The sequence below is a fragment of the Cavia porcellus genome, unplaced genomic scaffold (genome assembly GCF_034190915.1).
Source record: "Cavia porcellus strain 051 isolate PalLab524CR breed Dunkin Hartley unplaced genomic scaffold, mCavPor4.1 scaffold_27, whole genome shotgun sequence".
Lineage (NCBI taxonomy): Eukaryota > Metazoa > Chordata > Mammalia > Rodentia > Caviidae > Cavia > Cavia porcellus.
This window is the reverse complement of record NW_026947510.1, coordinates 16,554,225-16,560,092: the sequence shown is the minus strand read 5'-3', so window position 1 is coordinate 16,560,092 and position 5,868 is coordinate 16,554,225.

Below are 5,868 nucleotides of genomic sequence, written 5' to 3'. Positions count from 1 at the left end.
GATTTTGCTTATTTTAATAGTGTATACAATTTATTTAACCGGATTGTTGAATTGATCTGAAACTGTCACAACTGTAAAATATTAGTAATGCCGTGATTTTATCAACTACAAAAAAATTGATGAAACTGCACCACATTGAATTTTACTTTGCCAGCATTAAACCTTTTATTGCTCTATCACAATCTTTCCCATGCTCACTTGTGATTTACCAGATTGGTTGCAACTTGCATGGTTTATATTTAGATTAGAGAATCCTTCTGGAATGCTATGAACTTGTTTTGCTTTGCTGATTAAATTCTTTGTTGGATGTTTTGCAAAAAGAATTCAGCTGGATCACAAAAGGCTACACCCAGTGAAGGCTTCAGATACAACTTGAACAGAGCGGTTTGTTTCTGTTTCAGGGTTGCCTGAGTCACCATCTGACTTGTTGGGTCTTGAGAACTTGCTTGAATAGGACAGGCTTGAGCTGTCAAAGCAACAGAACACGGCATGTTAATTTCAAATAGAGTTCAATGCATGTTTTATGCCTCTTGTAATATTCACAGTACAAGATTTCTTTGGGAGCGTTTGTTATTGAACACAATATTGAAACTCCTTTGCTTTGTCATGCAGTATTTGAACAATTTGGGAGAGTTGGGACTGTTAAAATACCTCAGAGAACATGCAGCGCGTGCTTGCAGTAAGTGGCAAAACACTGTAAAACGGCAAAGGTATGTACTTGTATATTTAGTGAAGGGCAAATTCAAGGGTTCTCTGTGAAATCACAGAAGAGACGCCTAGTAATTATGATGTGATTTCTCCTGGAAGTAAAAACAAGAAACTTTTTGCCATGGATTCATGCGCAGCGAATTATTTGTTATGGACCATGATCGGGTTGGGGTATAAAACTTTTGCACAGAAATGTGTTCAGAAAGGTTTGTTTTTGCACACACAGGTCTTTTGTGCTCCATATTGTTGGAAGGCTGCAGAGAACAGGCTCATAAACTGAGCAACATAAAACAACTCAGAATCCCAGTAGAATGTCACTCCCCTCATCTCTGCTTCCACTGTCTGTCGGCTGTTATTAGGGAACTCCTCAAGGTTCATTAAAAATTACCTATGTGTCTGTCTCCTCCTAAGGATCACACTCTTGAAATCAGAGACATTGCTATCCTTAATATTGCTTTCATCAAAAGAAAAGAAAAGAAACAATATTTTCTTCATCAGAGGCTCCTGTAGTATAGGCACCTTCTGTATAGAAATGTAATGGGAAGCATTTATTGCCATTGCCTGGACAGCAGGGAACAAGATAAATACGTTCCCACTCTGTTTAGAGCTGCTTTAATTTTAGATTCCTTAGGAGCAAGTGCAAATGGCCCGCCAGTGCTCTTTGACCTTTCTCTCTCTTGAGCTCTTCGCCTGAGTTTCAGATTCTATGGAAGAAACTGGCTAGTGAATCTCTGTAGGAAATGCTCAGAAGTCCTGGGGCTGTAATTCAGGTGGGCTCAGAAACCTAAGAAAATAACATTTTTTAGCCCTGTAATTTTTGAAGAAGACATAAATGACCAGGGAGCTTTTTCCTTCTCCTCCCACTCACATACCTGAGTGGTTTTGCCAGTGTCTGTCCCCAGGGATGGAGAGGAACCTGCAGAGTGAGAAGCAGCAGCCCCCTGACATGTTCATCTTTAAAAATTTTCTTTCAGCCAAGGGAGGTGGCAAACGCTTAGAAAGCCAGCACTCTGGAGGGTGCAAGTTCCAGACTGGCTACATGCTGAAACCCAGTCTCAAAAACAAAAACCAAACCAAACCACAACAACAACAAAACCTCTCTTCTTTCCAGAAATATTTCTTACCACCACAAGGCAAGGAGTGGGCCAGGGTGACGACAGGAATACCCTCAGCACTAGGGGACACCCGACTGGCTGGCAATACCCCCACAGGTTGTTACTCATTTAGAAATCCAGCCCAGACTTTCCCAAATCACCCTAGCAAGTTCTGAGTAAATAGGAAACATTTAATAGAACTTTTAATAGAAACTTTCAAAAGGTAATGTTTACCCCATAGTTATGTACTTTAGGATTTGTTTTAGAGTCAAGGGTTACCGTCTTTCCCTTTCCTTTTTGGTCAGCATTTCCAATGTAAATTGTTGACTAATACAAGTGTAAATGCTGGTTTATTTTGTTAGTTTATGAATAAGGCAGCTAGCCAGGGAAGGAGCCTGAGAGTGTGGGATGATCAGTCATAATGGTATGAATTAAAGGAAGAGTAAGCATTGAACTGTGACCAAGAATGGACTTCCTTAGACAAGGGGCAGTGCAGTGTCCTGCTACCAAAGACAGTTGCAGCTTCTGGCTACTTAGTTTCCAAATTTTGAGGAACTTAAAATGAAAGATAACTGGTTTTTTCTTTAAAATCCATTTCCTTTAAAGCCTGCATGTTGAGTAACTGAATTAGAAAGCCTGAGTTCTAACTGGTCATTTTAAATCCACAAAGCTGCCTGGGATAGTGGCCACTGAACAAATGAGCAATTTGATCTCTGCTTATCAATAAGCAGCTCCGGATCAAGGGGCCTCATGGCCACTTGGGACCCTCCCTGGAAACCCAAGAGGTGCTGTTGTTATTTCCAGTAAGTTCCCTCCTAACATCTTCCTTTGGGTTCACAACTTCATTCTTTGATTTTGGCAGACCATCAGCTCGGTTTGTACAGAATTAACTGTTTCACACAGACATAATGTGAGTAGGAAAGGATATAGTAGCCAGGCGTGATGGCGTATGCCTGTGATCCCCACACCCTGGGAGGCAGAGTCAGGAGGATGGCAAGTGCAAGCCCGACCTGGGCAACTAAGTGACCTAGCAAGAATTTGTCTCAAAATATGACAACAACAACAAAAAAAGTAAACACAAGCGGGGATAGTATCTCAGTGTGTCGGCCCTGGTTCAGTGCCTAATACCTCACACACACACATACACACAGACACACACACACGCAGGATCTAACATCTAAGCGATCAGGTGAGCAGGTTCTGGTGCCAGTCATTTGGATTTATTTACAATTCCACCACTTGCTTATCCATCTGCATGCCTTGCTTCCCTCATTTTAACAAAGAGAATGCTAGAAGTTCTCATTGTGTAAGATTGTGGCAAATGTTTAAAGTCACCAGATAGAGCTCATAGAATTTTGTGTAATAATATAAATGCTGTGTGTGTGTGTGTGTGTGTGTGTGTGTGTTTGGTATTTTTAACTTTCCTCAAACTGTAAACTTTCTTCTTTTTACAGTGAAAAATAAACACGTACTAAGTATATGGTATTTAGTTGAAAAGAACAAAATCACTCATAATTACACAGAGGACCATTGTTAACTTTTCATGTAACGTTGTCCCAAAGCTGGCTGGGGAAGTGGCTGTTAATTGCAAAGTCTTGGGACACAGGTAGAATCCTTCCCAAAGCCCTGTGTGCGGACTTCTCGCGAGGACTGGAGCCATTCTGGATAGGACAGCCTAGAGCTGACATCAGTCCCATGCGTGCTTGACAGGAGGACTGTGGTCACAGAGCTCTGTGCTGCTGTGTTCTTTCACAGTAACCTGCTCGTACACCACAGAGCTGTGCTCTTTTCCTACGTTGGTTCAACAAGTGTAAAACTTTGCTGCAATTTGTGCTTGTCTTGACCAATTCTTTGCTCAGAACAGAAAGAACCTAGAAACCATCTCTAGAAGGAGGCTCAACACCCCAAAACACAGTAACAATATTGCTGTGTAGCCTCCTTTAGCTTAACTATATGCTGTAAAGACTTTCACATTGTTACAAACTCATTTTGATACCTGTTATATTATTTCATGGCATAGATGTGCAATGATTAAGTGATTGATAAATTGATTGATTGATTGAGATACAATTTCATTGTGCAGTTCAAGTTGGCCTTGAATTTGCTTTGTAGCACGAACTGGCCTCAAGCTCACAGAAACCCTCCTGCCTCAGCCTCCCAGATGTTGGGGTTATAGGCATGTACCACCACACCCATCCAATAATTTATTTTAAATTCCCTTTTTAAAAATCTGGGTTTCTAGTTTTTACATACTATAAACAATTACTAATGTAAATATTCAACTTGGTATGTATAACTATATAATAGATTTGTTATATGGTGTATATCCATGACAATTTTGAATCTTTCCCTTCGGATACATGCTAGTTCTAAATGTGTCAATTTATAGACTTCCATTGTATTATTTTTCTTCATTTGCTCCTGTCACTCTTCTGCCCACAAATATGTCCTTACAATTTGATGCGTTTATTGATTTGTTAACTCCTTATGTAGTAAGCTTATGATATATACAAACTTCAGAGTTCATAGTATATTTGTTCTTCTAAATCAATTGCAATACTATGAAAGTTTTCAGGAGTGAGACTTGAAATTTTTGGTTACTTTCTGTGACCTTTTTCAAATATTCTCCATGACAAACTTTTATGATGAAATACTACAGCCATGAAGCATTAGAGATGAGGGGATCTTTACAGACCTTGTCAAATTCTCCTTACCACAGACCCCAGGATTCAAATAATAGACAGATTATCTCTATTCTTTGTCTACACTTAGTTACCATCTCAAAGAATTGTCTTAAATTAGTAAGACCTTATTTTCTCTCTGTCTTCCCTTTAAGAGGCCCCAAATCCTTTTAACCCTTTCAGAAATTGGAGCCACCAGGGGTAGTAACTGTGCTTGGGTGTGTGTAAGGGAGAGGTTTGTGTGTATATCTGATGTAACAAGATGGGTAAAGTACGTATTGCACTCACTGGTGCCAATATAAATTCCAAGTGAACAAGTTCCTCTTCCGTGTTTCAACTTCTGGGAAGCCCAGGCTAGCTCTGTTCCCGAAGTCTGGAGTGCTGATAAAACAAACACACACAGTAGTGAGTAATTCAAGATTATCTCTGCTTGGGAGGACATATCAGGAAACATGACTTCATACAAACAATGAATTGCTGATACCAAGAATTTTGAGCATTGGCCAGAATGACAGAGATTTACCAGCTTTACATTGGTCGTCCATTCAATAAGCACTTGCTGATTACTGTACTAGCTGTTGGCTACAACCAGAAGCCCTCGCTGTCAAGGAACTTGTGATTTAGTAGTGCAAAGTGGTTAACTGTAATATATACTGATAGAATGAGCGCAGGTATGAGGGTGTATGCCTAAGATAGGGCACGTGGGACAGGGACAGGAAGTGTGTTTGCCCACAACCAACAGGAGAGGCGACAGGGCCAGCGGCAGGTCTCGGGGTGGAGGGACACAGGGCGTTCCCCAGCTGCAGGTTCACGTGTCATACTTCAAGTGAGGAGAGGTTTTCGAGAATTCCTCAGAAAGAAATGCTCAGGCCACTATGTTTTCAACACTGAAAAGAAAAATTTAGGGATGTAACTCAGTGGTGGAGCTCTTGCCTAGCATGCAAGAGTTCATTCTCCAGTACTGCAAATAGACACATATGTTATTTTTTGTTACATCTTAGCACTTACCCTTTTAAAGCATACATGTCATAATCAGACACGTGTAAATATCACATTGTTTCTCAGGGGTGAGAATCTGGAAGTGTAAATAAGGACCAAAATTACAGTTACAGTAAAATAGGAAGAAATTATTCAAATGGGGGAGGTAAAAAGGAAGTAGGAAAGAAGAAAGTATAGAAGGGAAAAGTAAAATAAAAACAGGAAAGAAGGAAAAGGTGGGAACAAAAGTTCTGTGGAGGAAATATGGAGGACGGGTTGAAGGGAGGGTAAGGGAGTCAGAATAAAGAAACAAGTTATATAAGGTACAGGTACAAATTCTCTATGATGAATGTGCTATATATATATGTAAAATGTACCAATGAAATCTGGTTTTAAAAAATCAAGTA